Source organism: Manis pentadactyla, chromosome 5 (genome assembly GCF_030020395.1).
Source record: "Manis pentadactyla isolate mManPen7 chromosome 5, mManPen7.hap1, whole genome shotgun sequence".
NCBI lineage: Eukaryota > Metazoa > Chordata > Mammalia > Pholidota > Manidae > Manis > Manis pentadactyla.
The window spans coordinates 141,481,568-141,487,978 of NC_080023.1; positions in this window are offsets into that span (position 1 = coordinate 141,481,568).

Consider the following 6,411-nt stretch of genomic DNA (forward strand, 5'->3'; position numbering starts at 1 on the left):
ATTAGATTCCAAAATATCACAAAGCATACAGTGCATATTGCTCAATCAAAAGAAATACTGGAACTGTACACGTGGTAACATCTCAGCATTGTTTATCTGAGGCTGTATCAGGTAGTGGGTAGTGATTGATGTAGAAACTAGTCTACCTGTAGTTGCTAGTTTGAATCACAGTTCTTCATTTGTGTACTTTGAGGAAATGTGTAATTAGGAAAAATTAGATTGAGGTAGTAACTAAGCACAGAGAAAAGAAGTGGAAAAGGTATTTCTCTATTTGAGTCAATAATGCAAAAAAGAAACTAGAACAATGCTCCTATTCAGAATGGAGACACTGATGTTTCACCAAGGAATGTAATTTCAATTTTATGCAAATAAAACCTGCAGTGATAAATTGAAGAAGAAATACAGGCTATAGCCATAGGAATACGTATGGCACTGTAACAGGTATTATATTAAATTTTAGGAAAACATCTTGAAAACTTTTGGAAAATTAAATAACTTAAAAGTTAATGATCAGATCCATAGCCATGACAGAGGGAGATAGAATTTTTAAGCAATTTCTCCAATATTCTCATAGTCTAAAAGAATTTTTACCCTGAGCCAAAGAAACAATTGCCATACAAACTCACAGGATCACAACATATACTGGAAAATCAGCTACGCTCATGCCCATAAAATACTTCTCTAAAACTTTACTTCTTTTGTTACTCGAATCGAATACAAGGGCAGTGTGGTAGGCAGGGAGCCTCTAAGGTGGCCGAGTGCCCCCCACCTCCTGGCTTTCAGGCCATGCATAGCCCCTTCCCTTGAGTGTGGGCTGGATGTAGTGACTCCCCTGAGTCTCCATTTCCTCCCCGCCCCCTTTGTGAGCAGGAATGTCTTCCTGTGGTTATTGGGATTATCCTGTGTCTGATCCATCACTGGATGTTGGGAGAGGAAGGCAAATAACAGATGGAGAGGAAGCATCCACCAAGAGCTGTCCTTAAAGAACTTCACCTGAGGAGACTCACCCGCCTGACCTGGTGTCAGTGATGAGATTCTAGACTTTGCACTCATGTTGTAATGCAGTGAAACTGGAGAATTGGGGGAGGGTGTGAATGTACTTTGCATGTGATGGGCAGCCTCTAACATGGCTTCCAATGTCTCCCCTGACCCCCGCAGTAGCCCTCCCTTTTGTTGTGAATGGAACCTGCTGAATAGCTTCTAGTAGTAGAATACAGCATAAGTGAGAAATGTCACTTCTGATACCAGGCTGTAAGAAGAGCTGTTCTCTTGATGTCTCATTTATTCCCTGTGATGGAGGCCAGCTGCCAGCTTGGAAACTGCCCTATGGAGAGGCCCACATAGCAAGGGACGGAGGGAGGCTTCCAGCCAACAGTCCATCCTACCAACAACCACTAGAGTGATTTTGGAAGAAGATCCTCCTAGTAGAGCCTTAGGGTAGCCCCTGCCACTGCAGACATAGAGACCCTGAAGCAGAGAATCTAGCTAAGTCACACCTGGGTTGATTGCTGACCCACAAAATCAGAGATAAAAAATTTTGTTGTAAGTCAAGTTTTGTGTGTAATTTGTTACGCAGCAATAGGCATCTCATAAAGGCATAGGTAAAAGCTTATTTATAATTGCATACTGAAAACTTGGTCACACAGTGGGGAAAAAAAGCATTCTTGATTTCCTTCACACCAAAAAGTAAAGGTAATGTTCTCTCACCTGTTTGCAGTGGGGTTTCTACATTCACTTAAAGTGTGTCACACAGGAATATGGGAATTGTCCTGGGTCTCCTTGGCCCTCTACTGCATTTCCAAGTTGCTCCAAGAGGGATGCCACAGTGAATCCCTCCAAATGAACTTAGAGGTTAATTTAGGTCTCCATCTCTCAAAATAGCCATTTTTAGCTTTGCCATAAAATCGTGTTCCCTGAAGTTGTAGACAATCCTTACTAGAAAATACTGTAAATAATTAAAAACAGAACAGAATTCCTTAACAGCTCAAGAAAATCATCATTCAAACTCAGTAAAATATGAGATGAAAAGTTCTTGATGAAAATCATTTTAGAGGAGCTCCTTTTGACAGAAATAAATGACAAGACGACAACGACCAGCAGGAAGCCTCAGGTACTATTGTGTGACTTAAAGTAAGACTGAGGTCTGAACATTGCATTATGAGATTTCTCAGGAGACAGAACAGGAAACCCTGATAGCTGTAGAAAAGGAAAGGGAGAATAATGCAGAATAATGAGGTCAGTGACAGCTGCTCAGTACTTGGTGGCACTCACAGGACATGGAGCATCAAAGTTGATAGAACCATAGGAGTCCAACAGCATTAGCATTTTATCTATCAAAAGAGGTTACAATTTTGGCAACAAGGAAAGAGAAAACTAACACAAATTTAAGGAGTCTTTCAAGTCAAAATACGTATTTGGCCTAATAAATACCCCACTCCTTAATTCTTCTATTTGTATAGATTAGAGAATCTTTATATTAGACATTTTAAATCAATTGGTAAAATTTTCTACAAGATAAATGAAATTACATATTATTAGTATATTTTATGATCTATTATTTATTATCCTATTATCACAGGTAGTCCATGAGCTTATTTAGCTGGTATTATTAAAGCTATTTAGGCATTCGAGTCACATGATAGAAGAAAAAACTTGAGTGCCTCTATAAAATCTCTCATACTCTGAATTGTTGCACTGTTGAATAGTTCTTTGGGTAACTTTAAGACAATATTTTTGCAGTCACAGAAATTATGCAGGTTATTATTTAAGACTATCATGTACAAAAATCACTCTCATAATCAACAGGCCTTGTCAAAACATCCAATTAGTTAGGTTATTCCTTTCTGATGGTCTTTGGGAAGTAGTCAAGGAGACTAAACATCTCTTACAAAGCCCTGTTTCAGCTGTCTAAATAAATCTATCTCTTAATCTGAAGGAAAAGGCAAATTTGAACATCTGATATCTTTATAATGTTTTTCATATAGTTAAGTGTTTCTACTTAATAACTATGGTATCCCATAAACCTTGGAAGTTTTGGCCACTCATCAACAAATTCAAATAAAATTAGAATTTCAATGTATCTAAACCCCTACGTTAACCTGAAACGTTGGATTATAAGTAGATCTGTATGCTTCTTTATTAAGTGTATATATATATATATATATATATATATATATTAATATTCATAAAAGAGAATGTGAACCCTTAAAACTATCCCTGTATATAGATCAAGCCTTTTGTTGGAGAGAGAATTTGTAGATGAAGTTCACTGAAAGCAGTATAATACCATTACCTGTAATAAATTGTGACTTGACAGGGAAATAAAGCAACTTGACAACCTACTATTAAGAATTCCTATTAAGAATAAGGAAATATTTATAACATCCTATTTTATCAGAAATATTTATAGTGTCCTATTTTAGTCTGGTAGCTTTTGTTTGAATTATTGTGATTTCATTTTGAGGAAAGTTAATTGATCTCTTTTTGTTTGCCATACACAATAGTTAATGGTATTCAGGTAAAAAAAAAAAAAAAAAAAAAAACATTTGTTCATTGTCCCTGACATCTGACCTTTGAATGTGATCTTATTTGTAAATAGAGTCTTTCCCGATGAAATTGAGTTGTTGATTTTGGGTTGGGGACTTTCACAGGTATAGGGCATAAGACAGACATATCTTTTGTGAAGACATCATTCAACTTACTACAGATGGTAAAAAGGTGCAAATTGTAAATCTTCCCCCAACTTGGACAGAAGCACCAATGCCAGGTTTTTACCACCAACCATTCGTAATAATCCCTACACTTGTTGTTCTTTAGTTATAATCAAAGTGCAATCTCTTTCTCTCCCTTTCTTCCTTAAATAGCCCCTTACCTGACATTCTCCTCTACTTCCCATTTCTACCTGCATCATTTTCCTCTTACTCTCCTTCCAGGTATCTTATATCAAGTATCCATTGGGTGTGTTGAATACTTTCTATATGCTTATATAATTTATTTACAAATTTTTTACATTCCTTTTGTCAAAAATATTAAGACCATTTTATATAACTGTATGCTCTTTTCAGAAGTGTCTCCAAGTCAACTGAAGCAGAGCTAATTCATTCTGTTCATGATCACATAATGTGCCTGTATAGATTTTAGAGGATAATGTTGGGGTCCCCTTAGCTTATTTGGTGCACCCTTTCCTAAATGCTGTGAGTGTATTGGCTACTGATGGCTTACAGCTAAGCCCTTCTTGGAGAACTGCTCTAAAACCAGATGGAAGCCACCTTGCCAGAAAGATTATTACTCCTGCCTCAGTCCTGTGTGTGTGTACTGGGGGGGCAGGAGACATGGCAGTGAGGCAGACCTCAACCAGTGATTTTGTATTCATATTCTTACCTACTTACATTTTCATTTATAAATCTTAGATTCTAATGAGTAATGAATTAAGTAAAAAATGTGTGTACCCTTTAATATATATTGTCTTTAATAAATATTCCAAAGGCTGTAGCAATTCAAATTTTCATCAGCAATACATGAGAGTACCATTTCCCACAACCTCGTCTCCACCTAGTCTCTGCCAGGAATATGTATTATGTTTCTTTTTGTTTTTCCCAGTTGTTGTCTCCTGGTTGTTTTATTTTTAAATTTCTGATTAATAATGAATTTGAGCATTTAAAAAATATGACTTCCAGTTTCTCATCTGGCATATAAGGAGCTTAAAAGTCACCATTACAACCTAACAACAAGTAAAAACCTAACTGAAAGTCAACAACTGTTCTTAGATCTGTAAAAGACCAAATATGTCTTTATTATAAATCACAATTAAAGACCCCAGTCATAGGAGATGTCCCCACACTTGTGGGTTCTAACATGCCCCACCTCAAAGCTGTACTAGGTACTTACAGTGAATATTGAAGAAACAGCTTCTTGTGCTTCCAACAAGAAGAGGGGAAAAAGAACCATTTGGAAATACACCAGGACATTTTTATTCTTCTTAACAAGGTCTGACCTTAGGTAAACTACACCAAACCCTATTTTATGAAACCGCAGGGTTTATCAAAGCCTAACCTACCTGGAAGAAGGGAAACACCCTTCTTCAGCTCCTTCTAGACTTTAAGGTGCAGGAAGGGAAATATCCACCTCCGGTCTCCTCCAGCCATCCTGTCCCACCTAAGGTAGGGAGAGGGGAAGCCCCAAGAGGCACTAGTGAAGTAAACTGTGGGTTCAGGAGCACAAGCGCACTAAAAACCAATACCTAATCATAGGACTATAGAATGCTTCTCCTCTCCCTGCAACTTGAAACCACATCACTAAAGACCTATTTACTATGGTTCTTTTTACCCAGTACATTGTGTCCACCTTTCAACAAAAAATTATAACACCTACTAAAAGGCAAAATCACAGTTGGAAGAACTCAAGCAAACATCAGAACCACAGTGAGATATGACAGGAATGTTGGAATTATCTTACCAGGAATTTATAAAAAGTATGATTACTATGCTAGTAATAACAGACATACGGTGTAGGCAGACAGAGATCTTAAAGAAATCCTGTCTTACTACAATGATGGACAGTGTCTTCAATGGGGTATGGTGGGGGGACTTGATAATATGGATGAATGTAGTAACCACAATGTTTTTCATGTGAAAACTTCATAAGTGTGTTTATCAATGATACCTTAATTTAAAAAGTTAATGGAAAAAAAAATGCTAGAGATCAAAAACACTGTAACAAATGAAGAATGCCTTTCATAGACTCATTGATAGACTGGACCCAGCTGAGGAAAGAAACTCTGAGCTTCAGGATATGATAGTAGAAACTTCTAAACTGAAAAGCAAAATACAAAAAGGATGAAAAAGAGAAGAACAGAATACCTGAGAACTGTGCGACAACTACAAAAGGTGAAAAGTACACTTAATGGGAATACCAGGAGAAGAAAGAAAAGAACAAAAGAAATATTTGTAAAGACTGAAAATATTCCCCAAATTAATTTCATACACCAAACTATATATCCAGGATACTCAGAAAACACCAGGCACATACATGCCAAAAACTCAGACCCAGGCATATCCTATTCAAACTTCAGAAATCAAAGATAAAGTCTGGAAAGAACCCAGAGGGGAATATCCCTTACCTATAGAGGAGCAAAGATAAGAATTACATCCAACTTCTCACAAACCATGCAAGCAGGAATAGAGTAGGACAAAATATTTAAAATGTTGAGAGGAAAAAACCACCAACCTAGAATTCTGAGCCCTATCATGCTTCAAAAATGAGAGAGACACATGTCAAAAAAAAAAAAAGGATCTAGGCACTGACCTTATACCTTTTACAAAAATTAACTTAAAATGGATCACAGACCTAAGTGAAAAATGCAAAACTATAATACTCCCAAGAAATAATGTAAGAGAAAACCTAAATGACCTT